Raw genomic sequence first — 11827 nt, 5'->3', positions numbered from 1 at the left:
TGATTTCATTTCCTTACAAAAGGTGTTCACTGGATTTCTTAACATGGTTAAATTTCTTAGGATAAATGGTTATAGATGGACTTTCTATAGACTCATCCCTATGGTGACTATAAGAATTAAATCTATAATAATCGAAATCATGGGGCAAACTCATAAAGTAAGAAATATTTGTGACTCTCGCCTACCGGGACACATGAGTTTTCGTTACTTTGATCGGATGGATAGGTAGTTAATAAAAGTCTATGATGTTTTATTAATTGAGATGTTTCTCTATTTAACTAAGTGAATATTTGTGACTCTCGCCTACCGAGACACGTGGTTTCATGGCTAGTTAAAGTACCTAAGAAATAGAAGATAAGTGTTTTGGTATTTTATAAATCTCAAAATATTTTGTATGTTATGCTATTTCTAAAAATTTAATGAATAAATGTTTGTCAAGCAATGCGTTGATTTCTACTTAGTTGATAATCATAGCTTTAGACTTCCCACCCCATACTCTCTCTAATCTCTAAAAGGTTACTCTATGGTGAAAACCTCAAGAAATGTTTGTCCAACATCAACATGGTGTTGATTGTGGACATCATCGAGTTCGTGATAATAAAAAATATTCCTATTTTCCTTATGCAACGATCACCAAATCCTTCAAGAGGATTGTTGATGGTGGTTCAAGGAAAGGAAAGAAGGAAAATACTAGTTAACAAGCTCAAGGCGAAGCTGCTTTAAGTTTCTTCTTCATAGAGAAAATGAGGAAGAAATTCAAACAAAAAGAATAAGAAGTCCACTAGCAAGGCACCAAATGCTGCAAAGCATCTTGGATCAAGGCCTAATTATAAGTACACTAAAGGGAGTGTTCCAACTGCAAGGAGACTGGGAATTGGAACAAGATTGCCCTGCACTCAAGGCATATGGAACCCAATATAATGAAATTTTTCTTGGATGAATGTGATTTTTATGGATGATACTTCGGTTTTGGATTGCTGAATCAAGATCTACTAAACATGCATGTATTTTTTTACACCTTTTAGCATTGGGAAAGCCATGAAGGATAAAAATCCAAAGCTTGGAATCCATAAAGGGTTGTTCGTATCAAACAAGGCAAAATGATAAGCTTGAATGAATTTTGGAAATAAATATATAGTTTTAAGAAAATGTTTATTTTATTTCGATTTTCAATGGAAATTTTAATTTCACTTTTTCTTATTACATCAACAACAATTTGTAGTTACTTTCACAAGTAATAAAATCCTATTTATTTCAATGGATGTGAATTTTGGGGTGGATGTATGAAAAATGGGCTATACCTATTGCAACTAAACGAACCCTATGTTCTAAATAATGAGTTGTTTAAGATAGCTAATTCTAGGACCGTTAAACGACAAAAGGTCAATAACGTTAGAAATGACTTACCTTTGGCATCTTCGCTTTGGACATATTTGCTATGATAGGATTCCAAGACTATCTAAGGCTAGGCCTTTGAGGGAACTAACCTAGGGTGACCTACTTGTTTGTGAATCTAATCTTGAGGGAAAAATGACAAAGCGTTCATTCTCTGTGATAAGAGAAAGGGCCAAAGAACCAATAGGGCTAGTATGTTCAAATGTCTGGGGACAAATGAATGTTCAAGCGAGGGGTGGCTATGAGTATTTCTTCACCTTCATCTACAATTGCTCCACAGACTCATGTAAGTACCTAAAGCATAGGTATTCTAAGAATTTGTTAAGAAGTTCAAAGAATTCATTGCTTTGGCTTTAAAACCAAATTAGGTAAAGCGTTAAAGATCTTGCAATCTGATTGGGGTGGAGGATATTTGGATAATCAGAATCGAGATAATTTAATTGAACTTGGAGAATTGTCTAAAGAAATTCTCCCAAGGACTTCACAACAGAACAGAGTTGCTGAGTGGTGTGAATCGCGCGTTTATGAAAATGTGTGTTCTATGTTAAGCTATTCAACTCTACCAACTTTTTAGCCAGATATTTTCTGGAGACATACTACCTAGACCGCATGTGACATTTTTTAAATGTTGTGCCATCTGAAAGTTGTCTCCAAGAAACCACTAGAATTATGGAATGGTCATGAACCTCATTTACATTATTATGGAATTTGGGGGTGTCATGTTTATGTCCTTAGGAAAAAGGTAGGAAAGCTAGAACAACAAACTAAGGTTTGCTTGTTTGTTGACTATTCTAAAGGTACTCTAGGTGGTCTGTTTTATAGTCCAGTAGACAAGAAAGTGTTTGGCTTTACAAATGCTACTTTTCTGGATAACGACTACATAATGAATTTCAAGTCTCGTAGCAAAATAGTATTAGATGGAAAAATGATAAACTATTGTTCCATCCTCACTGATGCAAGTCGATGAAAACAAGGTAGATTTATAAACCACTAATCCAAGTCAGAAAGTTACGATGCCTCATCATAGTGGGAGGGTTTCTCAGAACCCGGTACCTATGAAATGGATAGCGGGTAATTTTATTCCCACTTAATTATGAATCATCAATAAAGGATTAATTTATGTAATGATTATATCAATGGACACTTTATGGCTACAATAAAGTACTCAGTAAATATATGTCTTTAATTCTCAAGATTTCAATCTCATATTTATAGTGGAATAATCACGAGATTAATAAATATGATTATTAAATCAAAGATTTTTGGTTAATAATTTATTATTTATTAGAGCTTGGAATTATTGGTCTATAGGTCCCCGGGGTGGCTCTATCAACATTATTCAAGGTAAGAATTGATACAAGGGTCAAACTGTGAATGAGCTATTTGAGAAAATATTTATTCTTCGGGATAAATATGCAATTATGTGATAATTGACGTTGCACAATTTATTATTGCATTAATGAAATTATCAAAATTGTGTACAAATAAAAGAAATTAATTTTAATCAATTATTTTATTTAATTGAGAAATGATAAATATGGATTGTCAAAATTGGTTTTGACTATTATATTTATTTAATTAATAATAAGATGATAATGGAAATTCAAGTTTTGAATTTTGAATTTTGAAATTTAAGTTGTTATCTTTTCCTTAAAATGATGATACCTTATTTGAATTTCAAATTACTAATTAATTAAAATAAATATGCATGAAAAATTAAATCCCCTTATTTTAGGGAGGTGTTATACGCATAGGGTTTCCTGGACTGCCCTATGCGTGTACCACTACTTATAATGATCAGTTATTGGTTTTTTCATTTAATTATTTAATTAATAAATTGTTTTTTAAAGGGTTTTTAAAATGGAATGTAAGACTTTGTCTTTACTTATCATTTGTTTTATTATTATGAAGATGATAAATTTTATTTAATGATTATTATTATTATGATAATAATACATATATATTCTATATGATAGAAAGTAGGAGAATAAGTTTTACAAGAAGAATCAGAAAAATTGATCACATTTTCTCACAAAAGATAAACCTTTCTCTCTAGCCTATAATCAAGAATCTCATGCGTTGAGAATATTTTTTTATTCACAAATTTGATTCTTATTCTCTAGGCCACCCACATCTTGAGGTGTAGAGAACGTCTTGGAAGATCTTGGTGTGAGTACTCAAGCGAGGATAGGAAGATCGAATTATATACGAAAATATTCAAGGATTCTTGATAGTCTAAAAGAGGTAAATCATTTCGTATTATTTTTACGTATACATATTTTTGTTGATTAACATATTTCATATTAAAAGATCCTCATATAAAGTTGTTTATATAAAAAAAATATTTGTTGTATACAATGCAACCATTATCGCAATTTTCGTTGTGCACTAGGAACAATTTCTAACAGTTCATGCTAGTGATATTATTTTCAGTGATGGTTTTCTTCTTTTTCGGATCTGTATAGAATCATTTAAATCGAAATAATACCATCGAATAAGAACCACTAAAGGAAAGTTGGAGTATTTCTTCAAGTTGCCCGTAATAGTTAAAACCTTCTGTTCCATCAACACACACTCCACTATTTTGTGTAGTTTGATTTTGATCTCGATTATATGAAAAAAAATCAAACTCCGTTCATTATACATGCTTGATAGGAGTAGGCCAATAGATCCGACCCAGATGCTAAATCTAGTAATTCATCAACATGTTCTAATGACCCAAGCTATTACAAGTCATATATCTAATAATAAAGAAATATATTAGAATGAGAATGTAATTTTTAGCATACAATTTGTTGTGTACAAGTTACCTTCTTATGAAACCATGAACGAAACTCTTTCCTTTATATCAATTTAAAATTAGCAGCCAGATCTCTTTGTTGCACCTCAGTTAGGTGTTCCCTGTTAATTAATTAATAGTGTCAAGATTGTGGGAGGAGTATATTGAACAAATAAGAATGTGAAAATTAATGTTGTATTTACTTTAAATACACTTTAGTTTATGGAGAATTATCCAATATGAGAGAGAATTCCTTTACTAAGTGGACGACATTGAGATTGAAACACCGTGAGGTGTCGATTCGCATACATTGCATCTTCATGATGATCAGGCTGATTAAATTTTGTTTCCACACCTTTGAAATACATTGAACAAAATGTCAAAGCCTCATCTGCAACATATCCTTCTGCAATAGATCCTTCAGGACGAGCTTTATACCTGGCATAGTTTTTTAATTTTTTTCATGTATCTTTCAAAAGGATACATCCACCTCATAAATACGGGTCCTCCCAATATAGCTTCATTAGGCAAGTGCAAAACCAGATGAATCATTAAGTCAAAGAATGTGGAGGAAAAATCAAATCCATATTGCATAAAATTATAATCAAGCCATCCTTAGCTTTCTCCATATCAGAAACGTTCAGTGCCTTAGAGGACAATTGTTTGAAGAAATTACACAATTCTGTAATGGTAGTGGATATAGATTCTGGTAAAACTTTCGAACACCTACTGCAAGTAATCGTTGCATTATCACATGAAAATCATGAGACTTCAACCCAACAATGTTTGAGTCATATTGTATGTGACTTTTTTCTTCATATTAGAACAAAAACCATCGGACAACTTTACTCCTTTAAAAAATTGACAAAAATCTCGCCTCTATTCTGGAGTGAACACGTATGGAGCATGCGGTTTCGTTAACCTTTTATTGGCATCCTCGTAAATCCAAAACGATTTCCTAACCCCTGTATTCTTTAAATCATGCCTTGTGTTATTGGTGTCCTTAGATTTATCCTTATTCAAGAAAGACCCAAGGAGACTGTCACACACATTCTTCTCAACATGCATCACATCTAGGTTGTGTTGTAATTGGTTTGAACTCCAGTATTCAAGTTCATAGAAAATAGTTTTTTTCCTCCAATTACTTTCCTCTGCACCTCGCTTGCACTTCACCCCCAAAATCTATCATGTTTACCAGGCACTTGAAGTGGTAAAGCATTGACTTGGTCTAAAATTTGTTGACAAGTAAACAATTGTGGAGGATTTCTTTTCTCAACTTTCCCATTAAATTCTTTGTCCCTTCTATACTTATGATTACTGCTCAAGAATCGCCTATGGCCGACATAAGATGTCTTACCAATCACTCGGATGGAAGTGGTGTCTTCATTGCATGTTGGACATGCTTTATACCCCTGCCCACTCCAACCAGACAAGCTACTACAAGCAGGGAAATTGTTAACTGTCCATAGAAAGGTTGCACGCATTTTGAACAATTCATTCCTTGTGCCATCTCTTATGTTGACCCCGTTAATCCACAATTATTTTAACTCATCTACCAAGGGTCTTACAAATACATCCATGTCTTTACTCGATGATTTTGGCCCAGGAATAAGGAGAGTTAGCATAAAATACTCCTCCTTCATGCAAATGCAAATATATATTTTGAAATGATTCAATCATCCATAAAAAATGATAAACAATGCATATGGAGTGTTCCATTATTTATAAAAATATAAATAGCAATCAAATAAAATTCGAATTGAAGTTCAAATCAAAACCCATTTTAAGAATCGTCTTGACAGTTCATGGAAAAAAATTTCAGCTGAGATTCATATTCATAATACACCAAGAAATCAATTTAACAATCACAAAAAATAGATATAACACTCAAAAACAGATATATATCATTATATATATATAGGGAACGACTACAACGCATACCCTTTTTTTGCAACACCGGTGCATCCTTTTTCTATTTCGGCACCTGGATAGATATAATCCCAATTTTTTTATATGACGGTGTAAATTGTAGGTATTTAGAATATCCTACAAATTTTCAAGAAATTCTGAATAGTTTACGAAGCTGAAAACAGAGTTCAAACTGTCAAATTTTACACGCTTACACAAAAAAATAGGCACACGTGCAACAGACAGTTTAGACCCTATTTCGGTACCATAATTTATTAAGAATTTCTTGAAAATTTGTAGGATGTTCTAGATAGCTATAATTTACACCATCATATAAAAAAATTTGGGATTATAACTATTCAGATGCCGAAATAGAAAAAGGATGCACCGGTGTTACAAAGAAGGAGATGCGTTGTAGTCGCTCCGTATATATATATCAATATATATATATATAACACTCAATTTAAAGAGGGAAAAACAGAACCCATTAAGAATAATATATATATATACTAGTGAAAAAGGCACGTGTGTTGCACGTGTCCTCATCAATTGTATATAGAATTAGAAATTTATAATAGTAAAAAAAATACTTATATGGTCAATTTATTGCTCTTTTGAACTTTCTCAATCCATAGTTTATTATGGAAACTGAAGATAAATATAAAAATATTTGACATATTAATCTGTTTACAATAATAGTAAAATAAATCAAAATAGATAAATTTTGTTACTCCAATCTCCTAGACATGAGATTAATGGTCAGTTTGGTACAGCTGTGCTATGGGAAAAAATAGCCATAGCTGTGCTATGAGGAAAAACAACTGCAATTGTGCCGTGGGGAAAAGTTGTTGAGTGTTTGGTAAATTATAAATGTTAAAGTGTTGTGAGTTGGAAAAGTTGTAGCAAGAGTGTTTGGTAAACTATATGATTAAAGTGTTGTTAAATAATAAAAGGACAAAATAGATGTCATATTTATTATATTTTATTAAAATAAATTCACACATACTAAATAGATTTCAATATAAATATTGTATTTCTTTAAATATATTATAATTAAAATATGTTTTCGATAAGACACTAATAAAGTGATCATCAACAAAAATGTTATATTATATAATATACACATATAATTGTACATATATATTATAATTAGTCCGTATAGCTAAAATTCTAATTATAATGATCGTAGTATAATATTCTCGTTAAAATATAATATCAAATATATAAAATTTAAGTTATTCAAAACTCTCACTTTTAATGTTTTTAATTACATATTTGATAAATTGTAGATTAAAAGTACTATGAGATGAAAAGTAATATTATAGTTGTTGACGCGGTTCTTCGCCAACAGGTAATTAAGAAACTAAGAGAATGGGATTAGTGCTAAGTAATGAACCGAAACAGATGAATGATCTTAAAATGAACTGATGATACCAATACTTTTTTAGGTTGTTCAAAGGTTAAAATCCTTCTACTCCACCAGCCAATATTATTGCTATTTCTCTGGTATTCTTTACAGGGTATTTCTTTACACAATCAAATCCATCCCTTTGCAACTCTCAGGGTCTCCATATTTATAGGAGAGGACACCTTGGGGTTGGCAAGGGGGGTCATCCCGTGACCTCTTACCCATCCTGTCACTTCTGTGACATTCATGATTAATTCCTAACACCTGACAAATGAAGTGTGGTCTAATCACTAGGTAAGGGGGATAATGGGCCGCACGGCCCAACCTAGTCGTGGGTGCCTGAACACGCACGTTTATGCTGCGTGTCCGAGAATTCAGGGATATATCAAACACGTGATGTTTGATATATGCACGTTTACATTGCGTGGTTGACTTTATAAAGGGTCAAGGCTTCCAACTCAAGCTCGGCCTCGAGCTGGATTCCTTCTTAACCCACGATCTTCATACCTCTGACTCGGCTCCTTAGTAATCTTAATAAACCTTTGGTTACCTCAAGCTAAAGAGGTAGGACCTGACAACAGCAGCTCCGGGCATGTGGCCTTCGCGTGGCTGATATAATTATGTCATGTCTCAGCTCGCTAATAGCCCATGGAAAATTAGGGCGTACATTTGCCCCCCAAGCCTCTGCTCGTGGCATATGACGTCATCTGGGGCCACTGTGGGGGCTTTTAGGCTTCCTTATGGACTCTTCACATTCCTCCCATTACGCAGGCGTCGACTACATGGAGCATCATTTTTGGTGACGGTACGCCTTCTGAGAACTGCATTAAATGGCCTAGCCTATACTCGGCCGTCATTTCACCTCTCGAGTAGAGAGCCTCGTATCCCACATCAGGGCAATCCAAGGACCATCCTCACTTGGCCTTTTACGTATATAAAAGGGGTGGCCACCTTACGCAGGGGCCACTCGTTCATTTGAAAATTTTCTAATTTTCCCATCTTCTTCTTCCTTCTCAGCCTCAAAAAAACCCTATTTTTCTTCCGGTTACTGTTCCCAGCGTTCCAGAAGTTCAGGCGCGAGAGCTCCTTTGAGGCTTTGGCACCAGCTATTCCGATGAGGCTCCAACCCAGACGACCCCTTCATCCTCCCCACAGCAAAATACTCTGTAAGTTTTCTGCTTATGCATGCTTTAAATTCCCTCTTCACAATAGCTTAGGTAAATTGTTCCTGAAGAAGGAATGGGAGGTCCCCACCCTAGCGGATATCTTATATTTTTTTTGCCTCAAGGCTAGCCCGGAGCAGTAGGGGCGAGGCGACGGGTTCTACTACTTAACCCGTTTTCCAAACACGGCTGCGGTCATCGAGCTGCCCAGTCACCCCAACGACTTCAAAGACTAGTTCTTTATGTCCAAGGGGTTCGCAATTGCGAACTTCATTACTTCAACCGTCCTCGTAAGTATCTTTTACTCTTAGCTCGTGAGTTGACTATTGAATAGCTCCCCTCATTTGTTCCTGACTTAGAAATAATCATGCAGCCATTTTCGCGAGGACAGCCAAGTCTGTGACCCTCGGGGGTCAATACGAGACCATGGCGGGGCTGCCCCCCAGTTGTCCTTGAGGAGACCTTGGGGCCTCCCTCCAGCCCGCGAGATAGCACCCATCCTCGAGAAGGAGGCTGCGGGGGAAGGAGAGGACGAGGAGGATGAGGTGCCCCTCATGAGGCGAATGCGGGAGCTGGAGGTTGCCCAAGAAATAGATGAGGAGAGGGTCCAGTCCGGAGTAGCTGCCGGTCCCTCTGGGCAAGGTAATCCTTATATGTTTAGGGACTTAGATAGGGCCACCGCAGACCCTCGGTTAGCTAGGTTCAATCCCAACCAGCCCGTTCAACGTCATCGAAGTGACCCAGACCGCGATATAACCTTACTCCAATGCGTCGACCAGCTCGTGCTGGATTACGAAAGTAGCCGCCCTAGGGGTACTGTAGTCGTAGATAACACCATAGCATTCAGGTCAGTCTTTTTCGAGGAGTATGGGACCAATCTTCAGTCATGGCCCTCCCTTCGGGAGGGTATAGTAGCTCCGGGCCTTAGGAAATATGTAGAAGAGTCTAGTCCCGAGCCAGATTCAGACTCGGAACCTCTTCCAGCCCGCGAAGTCATTATCCTAGATTCACCCGCTACAGCTCTGAGGACGATGGTCGTAACCATAGATTCCTCCTCTAGCTCGAAGGGTAGGATCCCTTTCAATATACTTGAGATCTGTTTTCCCTTTAACTTTTGCTGTCTTGTATAAATCTTCCTACTTGTATATTAATACTTTGCCTTTGCTTTCTCAGAGGAGATGTCTCAGCCCGGAGGCAATGACCTGCGAGCCATGTTCCCTGGAGGGAACCCTTTCGGGGCCTCTGGGCCCTCGGTGAAAAAGCTCCGGCTGGCAAAGAAGTCTATCGGGAGTACTTCTAAGTCTCCTGCAAAGGGAAAAATTAGGCTCCGGGAGCTCTGGAGAAACTGCCTCCGCCCCCTCCTATTATGAAGATGCCCCCTCCTCCTCCGCGAATTCCTGACCCAGCTCGGGATACGGAGGTGCCCCTGGGACCCTGGCGGCCACAACCCCCGAGGTGTGCGTCCCGGTGAATCCCCGGGCTCTGGAGAAGATCCCCGACGTCTTTTGGGGAACAGTCTACGAGATGGCGAGCTACACCATGGACCATTACTACAATGCCACAAAGAGGGACCTGAGGGCGATCGAGACAAGGAGCCCGGAGAATGTGATGGAGTCTTCGCTGGGGATGGCTCTCACGGTAAGTTGACCTCGCCTTTGGTATTCTGTGCTCGCTATGCAACATATGTTTATTATTTTCTGTCTAAGGAAGTTGCCTTATCATCTTTTTGGCTTTTTGCAGGGTGCCCTGGCTCTCCACCGGAGCATATCCCGATCTCGGGCCAGGCTTGATGACATGAGGGGGGAACACCAGACTGTCCTGGCCGCCCTTGAGACTACCAAGAAACAGGCGTAGGAGGTCGAGGCTACCAAGGCCGCGCTAGCTACTGCGAGGACTGAGCTCGAGGAGGCAAGGGCTGCTCAGGTCGCATTGGATGCTGCGAAATCCGAGGCCGAGGAGGCCAAAGCCGCCCTGGCGACGGAGAGGGCAGCCTCCAGCTCCTCCATGGAGGCTATGTTGTACCATTGCTTGGTCTATAACCCAGATGGTGACTTCTCCTTCATGGGGGCGGATGCATGGGAGAGCTTCTTGGAGAAATTCAAAGCTCGCCTTCAGCACGAGGCACCCTCCGAGACTGGGGAGAACTCCGCAGCTGCCGAGCAGGAGGGCGAGGTGGTGACCTCATCGGAGCAGCCTGGCGGGGCCTAGGACTTCTTTTCCTTTTATCCTTTGTATACACATTTTTTTTGTAACTTTGTATGAGGTTTTCTAACCTCGAGACAATTGGTTTTACCAACTTTTTGCTTTTAATTGATTTGCATCATTTTACTTTTATGCGTTTTGGCAATAGTCTTAGTTTTTATTGGTGCTGCGATTGATATTTTCTGCTTTTCTAGGAAAAACATAATCAATTTTGAGCCAACTTCTAAGATAAGTCCTGGTTGCATCCCGGACATTGCTTTAAAAACTTAGTTCGCGTTAATTTTTTATTAATATCTCGTGCTTTTTAAGAAAAACAACGATCAATCAATTTGAATCAACTTCTAAGTTTTAGAACGTGGTTATATCCAGGACGTTAATTTGAAAACTTAGTTCGTATTAATTCTTGATTAATATCTTGTGCTTTTTAAGAAAAACACCGATAAACCAATTTGAATCAACTTCTAAGTTTTAGGACCTGGTTATATCTAGGACATTAATTTGAAAACTTAGTTCGTGTTAATTCTTGATTAATATCTTGTGCTTTTTAAGAAAAACACCGATCAACCAATTTGAATCAACTTCTAAGTTTTAGGACCTGGTTATATCCAGGATAGGACTTAGTTCGTGTTAATCCTTTATCAATATCTCATGTTTTTTAAGAAAAACATCGATCAATCAATTTGAATCAACTTCTAAGCCTTTAAGGCGACCTGGTTATATCCAGGCACCATATGCCCCCCAAGTAATTAGGAAAGGGTCTTTCTTGGTTACTTGAGATTACATTCTCAAATATACACAATAATGAAAAAAGATTTAATTCTCATTGCTTGATAAACAAAAAATGGCCTTTCTGAATAAGCCTTACAAGGGTGTTATTGATAATATTTCTTCAAATGGATGGCGTTCCAAGTTCGTGGGACCGCTTCTCCATTAAGTCGAGCTAACTTGTAGGTTCATTCCTTTATGACCTCG

This window comes from Humulus lupulus, chromosome X (genome assembly GCF_963169125.1).
Source record: "Humulus lupulus chromosome X, drHumLupu1.1, whole genome shotgun sequence".
Classification (NCBI taxonomy): domain Eukaryota; kingdom Viridiplantae; phylum Streptophyta; class Magnoliopsida; order Rosales; family Cannabaceae; genus Humulus; species Humulus lupulus.
The sequence above is the reverse complement of the archived record's forward strand: the minus strand, read 5'-3'. Positions refer to the sequence as shown.